The sequence below is a fragment of the Gopherus flavomarginatus genome, chromosome 2 (genome assembly GCF_025201925.1).
Source record: "Gopherus flavomarginatus isolate rGopFla2 chromosome 2, rGopFla2.mat.asm, whole genome shotgun sequence".
NCBI lineage: Eukaryota > Metazoa > Chordata > Testudines > Testudinidae > Gopherus > Gopherus flavomarginatus.
Window position 1 is genome coordinate 147,107,921 of NC_066618.1, and position 15,821 is coordinate 147,123,741.

The window sequence follows — 15,821 nt, forward strand, 5'->3', positions numbered from 1 at the left end:
TATTGCCGAAGAGGGGGGACCTCCATGACTTACGGAATTGGCATCCCGTCTCAGTCCTCAGCACAGACTACAAAATCGTTGCGAAGGCCATCTTGATGCGGCTAGGGTCTGTGCTGGCGGACGTGATCCACCCAGACCAGACCTACACCGTCCCGGGCCGCATGATCTTTGATAACCTCTACCTGGTCCGGGACCTTCTGGAATTAGGGTGTAGGGATAGTCTATCGTTCGCCCTCTTGTCCCTGGATCAGAAGAAGGGGTTTGACAGGGTGGACTACAGGTATCTCCTGAGCACTCTGTGAGCATTTGGCTTTGGACCCCGGTTTGTGGGTTTTCTCCAGGTGCTGTACGCTTCTGCGGAGTGTCTGGTCAGGCTCAACTGGACCCTGACCGAGCCAGTCAGCTTCGGGCGAGGAGTGCAGCAGGGGTGTCCCCTCTCGGGTCAGCTGTACTCTCTGGCAATCGAGCCCTTCTTCTGTCTCCTCCATCGGAGGCTGACGGGGTTGGTGCTTTGGGAGCCAACACTGCGGGTGGTCCTGTCGGCATATGCCAACGATGTGTTCCTCATGGTCCAGGACCTGGGTGACTTGGTGCGGGTGGAGGCTTGCCAGGGCATCTACTCTGTGGCCTCCTCTGCCTGGGTCAACTGGGTCAAGAGCTCTGGCCTGGGTGGTTGGGGACGGGTGGCAGGCGAGCTCCCTCCCACCCGCGCTTCAGACTATCCGGTGGAGCGCGGGTCCACTGCTCTATCTCAGCGTTTACCTTTCTGCCACGCATCTGTCTCTGCCGGAGAACTGGCACGGTTTAGAGGGCAGGGTGACAAAGCGGCTTCAGAAATATATGGGACTACTCCGGTGCCTCTCCCTTCGAGGGAGGGCATTGGTGCTCAATCAGCTAGTCCTGTCCATACTCTGGTACCGGCTCAACACCCTGGTCCTGGCTCTGGGTTTCCTGGCCAATCCCTGGATGGCGATTCTGGAGTTCTTTGGGCCAGGGATGCACTGGATCTCTGCAGGGGTCCTCCACGTGCCCCTGGAGGAGCAGGGGCAGGGCCTGAAGTGCCTACACACTCAGGTCCATGTCTTCTGCCTCCAGACCCTGCAGAGGCCCCTGTATGGTGCAGGCAGTCCGACGTGGAGTGTATTGGCGCACGCCTTCCTCCACCACTTCCGAGGGCTCCGATACGACCAACAGCTCTTTTACTTCCATCCGAGAGGTCTTCCGCGAGACCTCTCCGGGCTTCCGGTCTTCTACCAAGACCTCCTCCGGACCTGGAAGCTCCTTTCAACGACCAGGTCCGTGGTGGCCACTGTGGGGGCCGATCTCCTCGCAGAGCCCCTGCTATACAACCCCCAGCTTTATGTGCAGGTGGCAGAGTCCCCCGCGGTGTGCCAGAGGCTGGTCTTGGTGAGAGTCACCAGGGTCGGAGACCTCCTGGACTACGACTGATAAGACTCACTGGATCCGCTGACACTCGCTCAGCAGATGGGGCTCTCTAGACCTTGTACTCCCCTGCGCGTACTTCAGGAGGTGAAGGCCACTTTACTGCCCACTGCTCGGGCCTACCTCGACTGGGTCCTGCAAGATGGCATGCCCCGCCCACCCTCCAACCCAGGCCTCGTGGACCTTTTTATTGGGCCCCCGCCCTGTGGACCCAATTGGCCCCCTCACCCTTTCACTGCGAGCAGACTGCACGATCTGCAGCCGGTTCTGTTCCAGGGCATGCCAAGGAAACACCTGTACATGCTCGTGCTCCACACTCTCCACTACCTCACCCTCGTGTCCCGCCCCGAAACCAAATGGCAGGACCTCCTGCCACCTCTCGAGGGTGAGAGGCCCTGATGGGCCAGCATTTACTCTGCCCTGGTTCTGAGGCCCACCAGGGATGTCAGTTGGCGGCTCCTTCATAGGGCTGTGAGCACGGGCGTGTACTTGGCATGGTTTACCCCTGTCCCCAACACCTGCCCTTTTTATGGCATGAAAGAGACCCTGGCGCACATTTATTTAGAGTGTGCCAGATTGCAGCCCCTGTTCCAGCTCCTCTTGAATCTTATGTTGTCTTTGGTTGCACTTTTCCCCTCATTTGTTTATCTACACACTCCCCATCCGTGGCCCCACCAAGTCGCGAGATGTCCTTGTCAACCTCCTCTTGGCCCTGGCCAAACTAGCCATCCACAAAACCAGGGAGAGGAGGTTGGCTGACGGGATTTCCTGCGACTGTGGGGCCTATTTCTGCTCTGCCATTCACGCATCTGGGCAGAGTTCCTCTGGGCTGCATCCGCTGGCTCCCTTGATGCCTTCGAGGAGCAGTGGGCATTGTCTGGGGTTCTCTCCTCAGTGTCCCCATCAGAGCCCTGTGACCTCACTCCGGATCCTGTTTTTTCATTAGTTGTCCCATGGAATTAGTTGGTGTCACAGACCTGTGGATCCTCCCCTTAGGCTGGGGGGAGGTCCTTTAGAAGTGGGCGAGCTTTGCCCGCCCACCTCCTGGATACCAATAGGACCAGGCTCCTGTACCTCACTGGTCTGGGTCTGTCACATCATACAAAGATGCTTGGGTGACGTTATGCAGACATCAGGGCAAATTTATAGCATCAAGTGGCTTTGATAAGTGGGAGAGTTTTACCCAGTCTGAGTTTAGGGATTAGTTTGAATGTAAAACTCAAAAGAAAAACTCAAGATGGAGACAGGTGTTTTGAGACCAGAGAGAACACGTGTACCCAATCAGTGAAATAAAACCATGAATTGTAACACAATTTTTATTAGGGAAAAATCTAGTAAATCTATACTCATATTATTCTGCACAATATCCCACTGTAGTTAACTATGTATTACATGCAGGTGTTGTATGACTGTATAACCTTCCAGTTCAATATTTGTTAGTTATCAGACAATAAAAGTGCCAAAAGAGAAAGTTGTTTAGGCACTTTGCAAAACATGCATTTTATTTTTTTCCTCTTTTTCCTGGAAATCTAGCTCTAAGTCATTAAAATAAATTTGCAATTTGTGAAGGAAGTACCTACCTGATTTAACTTAAATTTCCCAGAGAGACTATTATCATCTTCCACAATAAGTGTGCATGTACAGCAGTTATACTAAGGCAAAATCTTGCCTCTTTTGGTGTGCAGGTGCACTAGTGGAGGAAGATTGATGGAATTTTATTTTCACTCATGAATAGCTCAGGAAAGTGCCTCTTTGGGAGATAGGTTATTGACTTGGCCAATGACTAACAATTCCAAGAATGTATACACAGCCAAGTCACTTTGTGCATTTGTTGCACTGTGTGACAGTTATGGCAATTTTCTACAACATCCTGGACAAATCTTAATGAATTAAATCATATTAAATTAAGTACCTTTGGAGTCCATTGCTTTAAAAATGAGAAGGTATTGTATTATTGTGGGGGTTGTATGTAATTTCTCTATGGGGGATATGTGGCCAATGTAAACCTTGGGAAGTGCTATGAGCTTCAAAGGACTATGTTAAATAAACAGGGTGCAGGATAAACAAAGTTAAGTTCTGTTTCTGGGGAGGTGAATGCAAATTAGTACCTCCATTTATGCATAGACCCTACATTTTGAAGCTTTTCCCTGAGGAGGGGACTCTTCTCATGGTCTCTGCAGATCAAAGAGCCAAACTGGATAAAAATAACTCACAGATACATGGGTGTACTTGTTCTGAATTTGTGACAATAGGAAAAAAAACCTCTTGGTGGGGTTTGAAGGACTGATCACCCGCCGGAGACCTTGTTGCAGTGAACTCTGGTAAGCGTTTAGCATGCATGTCGGTTTTTTATTGCTTAAACAGGTTTTCTCTCCAATATTTTCACCTTAACAATAAATATGCTTGCTTAGAAAGATCTGTGTGGTAACTTAGATCTGTTTATAGCCTTTGTAGAGGAAAAAAAAAAGCAGACCTGCTGAGGCACTCTGACTTGCTGGGGAATTCACAATGTAGACAGGAAACTGTGTGGGCCGGAAATACTCCTCCTAAGAGAGGCGATGGCTGGGGAGCTGAAAGCCTTAGAGCATTGTTCCCTCTCTGGACGATGGAGGGAGAATACAGATGCAGCTGCCTTGAATTGTGACATGTTGCACTGCTTCTGGGACACACTGAAGATACCATGTCTACCACTCCCTTGTGTAAGGGGAAAAATAGTCTGGGAAATAATAGTGTGTTTGGGGACAGAGCTGAAGCAATCATACAATCTACTTCAAACATGAGATGTATTTATTTTTGTTAGTTAATCAGAATCTAATCTTATTCCTTCTATCCATATCAAATATGTATGTAACTAGAAACAATAAGGAACTGAGTGATGGCTGGATTTTTCTTCCCAAGTGGGACATCTGACTAATATGGTAAAACAATAAATGCAAGTATTTTTCAGCAAATAAATATCTAAAATTAAGAAATTCTGGAGGCAAGGAACTGTGAGTCACCTCCCATAACAACTGTATATGCCTCTCACTTCCTTTCTATTTCATTGAGGTGATGAATCAGAAACATGAATGGCTTCTGCACTCAGCAGATGTACAGTATCACTTCTTACAATTATAAATACGACTTTGGAAACGTATATATTTTTTAGAGTGTGAGGGCGGGTAACTGCACAACTCAATATTTTGCTTTAAAAATTTAGTTAGACTGTTGTCTGCTAGAAGTTGCTCTTATTTTATAACCAAAATGTACAAGGTAAAAGAATCAATCCATCATTAAGAGTATGGAAGACAGTTTTGTTAGTGAGTAATGGTGTTTGAGGATTTTTCTAAAAAAAAATTCTTACTGAGTAAGAATACTTTGATTTATGTACAGCTTTATACATGTTGGTTTTGTTTGGGTTTTTTTTTGGGGGGGTGAGGAAAGAAGGGGGCCTGAATTTACTGTTCGCTTTGTACATTGTTATAGATTCCATGGCAAATGAGATCTATGTTTGCTGTAATGTCAAATTTAAAACCATTGGTGATAAATACAAATGTTAGAAACTAGAGATTTGCATTTTTGTGTAGATTGTGCTTCACAAATAAAAATTACACACCCTCCATGCCACACGGCTACCCATTGTCTATTAGATACAAATAAATAAAGGCGTCCATAGGCACATTTCTGAGCTCGTCACAGTTTACTTGGGGTCAGTACTGTGCCTTTAGTGTAAATTTTAGGATATAGAGTGTCAAAAGTCATAGAGTTAAAGTAACATTCTGAAATCTCCCTATCTCGCCACTTTGGTAAATGACACTTTGCTCATCTCCAAGTGACAGTGTGTCCTATATCCTCATCACAGAGTTAAAAACAGACATTGAAAGCCTTTTACATAATCTGCCTAAGCAAATTTACTTCTCTATTGCCTAGCTTATAATTTCCAGTGTTTTTTAGCATTATTATTTTGCAATTTTACATGAGGCAGTCCTATTTATCTTATTCTTATCTCAAGCACCTGCAAAATAAATTAGCTAATATATCCAGTATTTCATCTGCCATACAGATAGCAAAGCAGAGATTCAGCTACCTGCTGAATGCATCAGAACCTGATCACTGCAGAATAAAGCTTTCTAAAGCATTTTAGAAGTGGATTGTTTGTCAGCAACATATTTTATTAAATAAACCAGAACACAGCATCACATTTTATTTAAAAAAAAAAGTTAATATCACCGGTCTACAATTTTTGAGAAGTCGTCTGCTTCAGAGATAAAATGTGATATTTATTATGTATTTTGATGTGCTGAATTCAAATATGACAATTAAAACAACTGATTGGCTACTGTTTCTAAGATTTTTAAGTTTTTACATTTTATGTCTATGTATATTGTGTAGATAGTAGAGTTTTAATCATAAATTGTAAACCTAGGTCTTTTCATGTGTTTATGGTTGCTTTACAGGATAATATTTCACCTGTCCTGTTTATGTAACACTTTAAAAATCAGCAAAAGGGTTATATAAATAAAATTGATTATGAAACAAAAGGCAAAAAACTATTATGTACATAGTTTAGTCCTATTCAGTGTCTACTTGGCGCTTCTTGGCTTGTCTCTTGTATTCATTAAATGGAGCATCTCTTGTCACTGTTCAGCAATAGTCTGCAAGCATTGATGGGCTCCATTTGCCCTGACAGCCTGCCAGGAGATTCCACTGCTGTAGTCTGGAGCCCAACAGCTCTGCCTTACTCTTGGGTAGTTCCAAATCCCTGACAAGGTCATTCAGTTCACCTTGTGTTATGAGGTGTGGTTCACAGGAGGAGGATGGGAGGAAATGTGAGTCCTGTGACATTGATGGTTCAGGACGAGAAGTTTCATCCTCTTCATCTTCCTCATCTGACTCAAGTGAGAATGATTCTGGTGCATCAGGAACCGGCAGTCCTTCTCCATGGGGTACTGGGCGTATAGCTGATGGAATGTTTGGATAATGCACAGCCCACTTTTTCTTCTTTGACACACCTTTCCCAACTGGAGGCGCCATGCAGAAGTAACAATTGCTGGTATGATCTGTTGGCTCTCTCCAAATCATTGGCACTGCAAAAGGCATAGATTTCCTTTTTCTGTTCAACCACTGGAGAAGATTTGTTGCACAAGTGTTGCAGCACATGTGTGGGGCGCACCTCTTGTCCTGATCTCCAATTTTGCAGCCAAAAGAAAGGTGATAGGCTTTCTTAATCAGAGTGGTTAGACTGCGCTTTTGTGATGCAAAAGTCACTTCACCACAAACATAGCAGAAGTTATCTGCACTGTTCACACAGGTACCAGGCATCTCTGCTCACTTTGGCTAAACAGAAATGTGTCCCTTTGCAAAATCAAACACTGACAAATAAGAGAGTACGACACTGTATGATTTCTAGAGCTGATATAGGGCAATTTGTTCAGCAGAGTGATGTAAGCTTCCTTATGATTGCATCATCCATGACTTCTAGGAATAACATGATGCAATTCATATCATGTATGACACAATACCAGCTTCAGATTGCATCTTTCATTGTTTTGCCTCAAAAGCAAGTACTGTCCAAACCCAGTCATAGATTTATTCATAGATCCAGTCAAAGATGTATTTTAGTCATTTCTGGTTTAAATTGAGATCCTTTCCCTTTATAACTAACTTATCCTCCGCCATTCCCAAGTCAAGGGTCGTATATACTGACCCAATAGCATATCCTGAAATCTAGAGCCAATCAACAATTTTAAGCATTATTTTCATTTTCAGTGATCCAGAATTAGTAAAGTTGGACTACATTTATTTCAGAAGCATTTTGGCTGTAGAGCAGTGTATCAGGAAATTATTTCATCTAGTACGGTCATCAGAAATCACATTAAACAGTAAGAACAACAAATCAATAGTAACCCTATTTTATAATACCTGCTGACACTGTAATTGAAGACAACCAAAAACCTTCTTTATGGAACAATCCTACACAATTTAGATGAAGCCAATAATATTCTATTTAAATGTATCGGGAATTCTATAAATTAGTGTAAAAGCCTATGGAATTTAATACAGAATAAGATCCTCTCTATAGGGTTTTCAAGCCATTATTTCAAAGTAAACATTATTATGGGAGGTATCCACAATATATGGCTAACATTTGCAAAAGTTAAAATTGATTTGTGGTGTTTTATCTGAATTACTGAAAGGGATCTCATTTTCAGGGGGTTAACTGCTCAGAGCTTTGAGAGTCCTATATGAGGCACAACTTTTGTGGCATCTAAAAACTACTAGTCACTTGGAAATCTTGGCCCATATGTGTGAAATAGACACACTCTAGGTTGATTTCTGATGGTGTAACTGAAAGATAAAGCCTCTGACAAGAATTGGGAAGGAAACAGTTTTCCTGTCCCATAAAGTTTTACATTTCAAAAAAAATGTCCCATCCAAAATTGGGATGAACAGTCAAAATCTTGAATACTTTGCAAACTAATAAATTGGGGAAAAATCAGTTTGGATTAATCCAAATGTTCAATTTTGAAACACTTTGTTTCAACCTTGACTTTCTTTTCTTGACTCTGATCGGCTCAAATTTCTGTAATAAAAGTTGTTTTGAACCAAAGAATTGGAATTTTTAGCTTTGAACATGTCAAAACAATATGTTGACAATATTAAAAAAAAAATCAGGAATTGAGAGGAATGTGTCAAAACTGATCCTCTCCTGAAAAAAGTTTCAGTTTTGATAAATCAGCCTGTTTCAATGAAGAAGGAAATTTGTAAAAAATTCCCAGCCATCCCTACCTCTGACCAATATCAGAAATGTGAATGGATTACAATGGGGCCCCCAGGCCAAACAGAATAGTAGATGCTGGCAGAGTGATGTGGATCTTTTATGTGGAGTTCCAGATCTGACATATTGGCCTATATCAAGAGAACAATTGAGGTTTGGCTTTGTAGCCCTTTAGTTTGCCTGCAACTGGGAGAACAGTCAGGTAAAAACTCAGACTTGAGTCATGATTGTGTTCATTCTAACCTTTAAAATGGAAGTTGTGATGGACAGTCCCTGCAAAGGATATAATCTCCACCTCCCCAAACATCTAATCCCCTCCCAAATACCAGCTTCAAAGGCAGCAAAATACATTAGTCCTACTGTCCTTGTTACTTTATCTCTAATTGTAGCCTGCATGCCGAAGTCCAAAGCCCCAATCCTGTATTTTGTTACACATGGGGACTATTGGCATCTAAACACAGGCCTATAGATTTCTCAGCAGCTCCACAAGGGCACTCAATGAATGCTAGTACTGGGAATCAAGCTTGCAAAGACAAAAAGCTGACTGTGAAATACTGTACATGCCAGACACTGCACTTGGAAAACTACACTCAAGAGATGAGAGTATATTTTTGGGTCTTGAATCATAAATATGTCTAAATGTTCATTTATACTTACTCTTAGGGGCCTAATTGAGGCCAGTACTGCATACTGGCACCTGCCTCAGACCATCAGGTTGTTGGTCAGAATCTCAGTTATTTTTTTAAGCAAGTCTCGAACCTTTTGAGATACAAAGAAAACCAATAGTATGTGAAACTAGTGTAAAGTGATGCAGTGATGTCTGACTCCATCAGCAGACAACCTGTGGAAAAAAAGAAAGAAGGAAAAAAGTTTCTGCTACTTTTAAGCACTTGACAGCACTCCAGAACCGATTCAGCTTATAGGTCAATGAGGAACAACAGAATTGTTCTCTACGTTCCAACAGCAGGACTAGATTCCATCATCTTCCTTTACTCTCATGCAATGTTACTAAAGAAAAAGAGGATGTACGGACATAAGTGAGGACAGAATACTTGAGTGAGGTCATTAGACAGACTTCTGATTCTTTTGACATTTGGTGGCAATCAGTTAGACTCTGAGTATGTTGGCAAAATACACCAGTGAGAACCCTGGGAAAAAAATTCTCAGTAAAAACTCAGAGCCTTCTCCATCTAGCATCACATCACTGGCTGATGGAGATATTTGCTACTAGCAGTTGATTTTCCCTCACCCCTTAGTTTAAAAATCTCCTCTACCAACTTTTTAATATTACATGCCAGCAGTATGATTTTCTTCTGGTTTAGGTAGAGACCATCTTTCCTGTATCGGCTCCTCCTTTGCCAAAAGGTTCGCCAGTTCTAAGAAACCTAAAACCCTCCTTCCTACACCATCATCTCATCCATGCATTGAGTCCCTACAGTTCTGCCTGTCTTTCTGACCCTGTACATGGAATTGGAAGCATTTCAGAAAAAGCTACCATGGAATTCCTGGACTTTAATCTCTTATCTAAAAGCCTAAATTTGGCTTTTAATTAATTATAGTGCACGTGGTTTAGCTAAAGAATCTCTGCTGGTAAATAGCACTGTTAGAACTTACACACTTTCTTTACCACACAAGTACTAGCAGGCAAGATGGTCAGAGACTCTAAAGCAGGTTCACTTCCTTCTTAAGAAGACAGCTCTTTATTAATCAACTTGTACTCATGGAGAAAGCAGGGGTAGAGCTGGCAGGAAGTGTCCTTCTTGTGCTATAAAAAATTCTGATTTCAATTTGTTTTCCCTTTCTAGACAAAACAGAGACTTACAAAAAGTGAGCATATACCTTCCCAGAATACCAAATACTCTGGTGTTTAGGGCACTTCACTGCAGTCTTGCAGACTCAGGTTCAAGTCCCCCCTTCTCCCACATTTAAGGGAATGCTCTGACCACTGTGCTATTTTATAGAGTTCTTGCTCTCAATCTCTCTTCTAGGAACTGTTTCATTTTGTATGTCTAATTAAACATTAATTGGAGCAGGGACTTGAACTTGCACCTCCCACATCCCAGGGAGTGCTATAAAGTTAGTCTTGCTCCCTGGTCCAAAGTGGAATAACTCTAAATAGGAGAGACTGAGACTGACCCACCTCCAGAATAGTTAATAGTCTCATAGTCAGAACACTCACATGGGATATAGAAGATCTAGGTTCAAGTACCTAGTCTCAAGCAGGCAGAATAGAAAATTGAGCCCTGTGTCCCACATATCCTAACTACTGCTAGTGGTTATTCTGAGTGGGCTGGCTGGTGCTCTCTCCCTCCTTATTTAAATCAGAAATGCTGGACCTGAGAAACATTTCCTGATGAACATTTAGTCAAAACTGGTACAGTCTCTCAAAAATTCAGGATTTTTTTGATGAAGTCAGATAGCTGTAGTGTGAACCCTGTAGAGTTCTATTTGCAAAAGAGCTCATGGATTAAACCCTGATTTGTGATTCCCAGTGAATGGACATGAACCAGCCCTACAGATTTCTTGGAGCCAAAAGTTAACTTAACCAAACATCCACAGCTGCTCATACACTCACTCCACCATTCTCTTCCATCCTCCTTTGATGTCTTGAGGGATATAGTTATGAGGTTGTCCTGGGGATTGGTTGTATGGGGAAGAGACGTGAAGGAAGAAAGCTTGTGGGATGGAGGCTAGCTGACTGGCTTCCTTACTATGATGACCACTTCAGCCCATTTTTCTCAGAATGTCAATGAAGGTGAAGGCAATGAATTTTAAGCCCCAAGTTTAGAGTGGGTTTAAACACAGAAATTGCTAATGGGAACAGAGTAGCACTTGTTGGTGTTACAATGGTATCCATCTTTTATATTACAACAGTGTCTTTTTGGTTATTTAAATTAACCCAGGTAAGCAAAATTCATTGCACATTTCGTTCTCGCTGTAAAATCAGGACCTGATAAGTAACTTTTTGCCTATTGAGTTCCTTTTTTCTGTAATTCTTTTCCCCTGGGCATTAATTTTCCAGACAGTAACCAGCTTGTCAAATTTTTACTCCAGACTAATTTAATGACTCTGTCAAAGCTAGGTTTGATTACATTGTATTTATACTGGGCTTAAGATTAACACGAAATCTATTCGTACATTGTTTTTGGATTCTGTTGAACAGTGCAAGCGCAGAAAGATTTAGGCATATTTTCCCAGCTTGATTCCAGGACCTTGTAGAAATAAGCCTTGTTTCCTGTAGCCTTTCTAGCATTTCAGAGGGAACACACAGATGCTTTATACTCCATGGAGTATTTAAATGAGCCATTGATTGGTCAGAAACCAGCCAACTCTAAATGTCTTGTTCATTCATCTTTAAAAAGTATAACATATTTGTGGGTGTACTGTACTCTTTGTAGTCCTCCATTTACTATAACCTTCTCTCCCTTAAGTAAATGGCCGAAATTTTAGAAGTGGACCCCAATCTCACTTGTAGGGTTGCCAACTGTCTAATCACACAAACCCAAACACCCTTGCCCCACCCCCTGCCTGCCCCTTCCCTGAGGCCACACCCATTTTGAGGCCACACCCCGCTTACTCCATCCCCCTTCCCTCCCTCGCTCTCCCCCACCTTCACTCACTTTCACCTGGCTGGGGCAGAGGGTTGGGGGTGGGGGAAGGAGCATGGGCTAGGGCAGAGGGATTTGGAATGTGGGAGGGGACTCAGGGAAGAGCCTGGGGTAGGGGGTTGGGCTGCAGGAGGGAGTGCGGAGTGCAAGCTCTGTGAGGGAGTTTGGGTGCTGGAGGGGGCTTAGGGCTGGGGAAAGGGATTGCTGGCATGTCACTGTGGCCCCTTGGGAAGAGGGCTCCATGCACTGCTTGTGCCCACAAGCACTGCCCCCGCAACGCCCATTGGCTGCAGTTCCAAGCCAATGGGAGCTGCGGAGTCAGCAGTGGGGGCAGGGACAGTGCACAGAGTCACCTGTCCCCCCCACTCTCCCAAGGGCCACAGGGATGAGCCAGCTGCTTTTGGGAGTGGAACAGAGCCATGACAGGCAGGAAGCCTGCCTTAGCCCTGCTGCGCTGATGGACTTTCAGCATGTAAAATCTCCCAGTTTGGCTTCAGTATCCTCTGAGTTACATGGAGTGATTCTGGGAGACTCCTGGCAAAACCGGGAGAGCTGACAACCCTATGTGCTCACATGAGCCAAGCTGGGAGTGCAGAACAGATGATGCATGCAGATTAGGACTGAAAACATGCAGAATTACATATACATATAAGTTCATGACTTTTGCACATGTACTAGGCATTTTCCATATCCATTTCCAGTTGCACCTTTTGGAGTGCACTTTTAAACACATGGTTCTGTATTTCAGGACCACAGCCTTAGAGGTAGGAGGAGAAATATACAATACAAATGAAATAATGTATAGTGGAATAGAATGGGGGGCGAGGGAAGAGAGTCAGTTCCAGACAAAGAATATTCAGAGACTGAATTATCCTACAGTTGATTTCTGCTTACTTGCGTCAGTGAAACCAAAAATCTCCAGAATACTGCAAGCATCCTTGGGGAGCTGATTGCTTTTATGTTTCTGTATTTGTTGTCTGATTGTACTGAGCAGCTACAGTTTCTACTTCTGGCAGAAGGACTAATACGTGTATCCCTGATAGCAACACAAGTCATGTACAATTACACTGAGAAAATTTATTTTGTAAAGTTAAGGCTATGCACATCCATTAATAATTGAATTCCAGGACTATAATTGCAATCACATAATGACTGAAATGGGGAAGTCAAAAATTTCAAGAATTCAGCAGATTCTGTGGAAGCAGCACTCAGACCAAGACGGTTATTTTTTTTTCCTTTTCAGTGTTATGTCTCCACAGACTTAACAAATTAAGTGTAATGGAGACAGATATAAGGGTCTTAGCCTGACTTCATGGTACTTGATATGTGAATGGCTAACTTGAACTGACTGTGTAAATGTCTTATCTGATTATATTAAGTTTTAACTGGTTTCAACTGCTGGCCAATTATGATCAGAGTAGCATCCTTGGCATGATGGGTCATTTTAGCAGTTGACAGAGTACATTGAAAATACACATTTAAATATCTTGATATAGTAGTTAAGGCAAAATTTGAAAGAACTGGCTTTATTCACTGTAACAGATATTTTCTCTCATCAAAAAGTTGTGGTTTCATGTAGAAAATTTGCAACATGTTGCATCTTCCATAAGAATACCGTATTATCCCTGTTTGGAATTTCTTCAAGGGTTTACCCTTTAAGGAAGATGAGGATAAATACTGTTGCAATATGAGAGACTGTGTGACAAAATGCATCATTACGCTGATGTCAAAACAGAATGTGTGCACCAATTTTAAACTAATCTCACAATACAGTCAAATCTAAGGGGAGAAGTGTCACACAAAAGAGAAAAAATACTTATTAAAATATTAGATATTCTCTCATTTGCTGCTTAACCATTTTCACATTGTTTTTTTCAATAATTTCTGCTGAGAAATGCACCTAAATCCCTTCTTTCTTCAAGCTGTTCCAGCTAGCAAAAATACTGCTAATCACATAGATGTCTCATGACAAGTGCAATTTCCCCTTTGACTTTGAGCCTCCTGTGCACATATCTGCCTTGTTTACAGTCAGACAAAAATATTTTGAAATGTTTAATAAATGCTTCCTGTATACACAGAAACCTCTTCAAACTGCACCATCGAAAAGAAATCCATTTCCTTTTCCCACAAAAAAGCCACTCTCACTGTAATGCACAGTCTACACCAAGCAAACTAATTTATGTATCTGACAGGTAAGCAATGATTTATCCTCAGTCCCAAGTATTCACATAAAAAGATGGACATATTTTAAGGTATGCAAAAGAATGGATATCTGAGTCTAATATATCAGTGCTCAAAAGCTGTAAAATGTAAATGTAGTGTGTAAACAGATGCAATGTTAATCTGCACTAACTTCTTGATTGGGCCTCAAATTTAACCTATTATAGATAGCAAGGTGTAAGGAGGCGCCCTGGCTCCCCGCCGTGCCTGAGAGGGACGAGCCACAGCAAGTGCCTCAGTGGGCGGAGTCAGCACTGTCTGTCCCCGCCCCCTGGAAGTCAAGGGGCGGGACAGGAAGTATAAAAGCCCGGCCCCAGCGCTCAGTTGGAGGCAGGCTGCTGGAGAGGACAGACGCTGGTGCCCGGGCTCCCGCCGGGCCCAGCCTGCCCCGCGCCCACTACCCAGAGGAGCGCTGGCCTGACCTGCCCCGCACCCACTATCCAGAGGAGCGCTGGCCGGACCTGCCCCGCGCCCAATATCCAGAGGAATGCTGGCCGGACCTGCCCCGCGCCCACTACCCAGAGGAGCACTGGCTGGACTTGCCTCAGACCCGGTACCCGGAGGAATGTCGGCCTGACCTGCCGTGTGCCCGATACCCCGAGGAGTGGCCTGAGCTTCCCCACGACCGGTACCCGGAGGAGCCCATGGTCTGGGACCCCCCCAGACGACGCTGGCAAGGACCAGGTACCCCGAGAGGGGGAGGTTGGAAGTGGCCCAGGGATAGCTGACCCTGGTTTGGCTCCTGAAGAGCCCGAACCCATGTCAGTGTGTTGCGGCCAGGATCCCCACTGACCGCAGCGGGGTCTTGACCGCTGCTAGGGCCCCGGGCTGGAACGCAGTGGAGTGGGAGGGCCTGCATTCCCCCTGCCACCAGTAACCGGGTGGCAGACTCCCCCTCTTCCCGCCTATTGCCACTGCTCTGCCCTGACCCAGAGGGCCAGAGCGAACTAGACTTGTGTTTGGTGCCCTGCCCGAACCAAGGGCTGGGCCCCTTTGACTTTGCCACTGCGCTGCCCTGATCCAAAGGGCCAGGGCTAACTAGAACTCTTACTGCCCCACCCTGCCCAAGGGCTGGGGCTTATTTACTTTGAGAGCCCCGACCCCGGCTAGGGGGCCGAGGCTCTACCCTGTTTGCAGACCCTGTACCCCCCTCAGCACCTGCAGAGGGGCTAAGCCTACCCGGACTGCGGCATGCTAGGAGGCGCCCTGGCTCCCCGCCGCGCCTGAGAGGGACGAGCCCCGACACGACCGGCTAACATAAGGATTACCTGAATTATTTACTTACTGTCTAGGCAGTAATATAGCATGCAATGGGTATAACTTGCAATTCACTACATCTTCAGCAAATAAAGTCACTTAGTCATTTCCATGTGTCATATGTCTCTCTTGTCTGAGGTTTTATATTTACATGAAATCTCACTTCTACTGCTGTAAACTCCTAGTTTAGAGCCAATCTGAGTCAGTACTCAGTAGTAGTAAGAGGAAGAAATCAAAGAAATTATCTAGTAATGGCCAGAGTCAGGTCTATGGTTCTTGCTGGGACAGACTATACAAATTAAAAGATCCCCCTAAAGTTCAGTCAGATAGAGGCACAATATTGCTCATTTGTCCTTTGCTGGTGCTATGCCTGATGTCAGAGGGTATAGCCAAATACCTCTTGAAGAACTGCCTGTCATCTAGTAGAAGATGTCTAGCAGAGAAAACAAAAACACCCAAGCAGTAGACTTACTACCAGAGACCCAACTTCCTTTCAAGCTTGCTTGCTTTAGACCCAAATTCTACATAGTGCTTTA

The 15,821-nt window shown here is 44.0% G+C and overlaps 1 protein-coding gene across 1 annotated transcript in view; it reads right to left on the bottom strand.

The window, feature by feature from the left end:
- The window catches only part of CDH12 (cadherin 12), a 919,272-nt gene that overhangs the window by 667,812 nt on the left and 235,639 nt on the right, over positions 1 to 15,821 (bottom strand). The gene's annotated exons all lie outside the window — the stretch shown is intronic.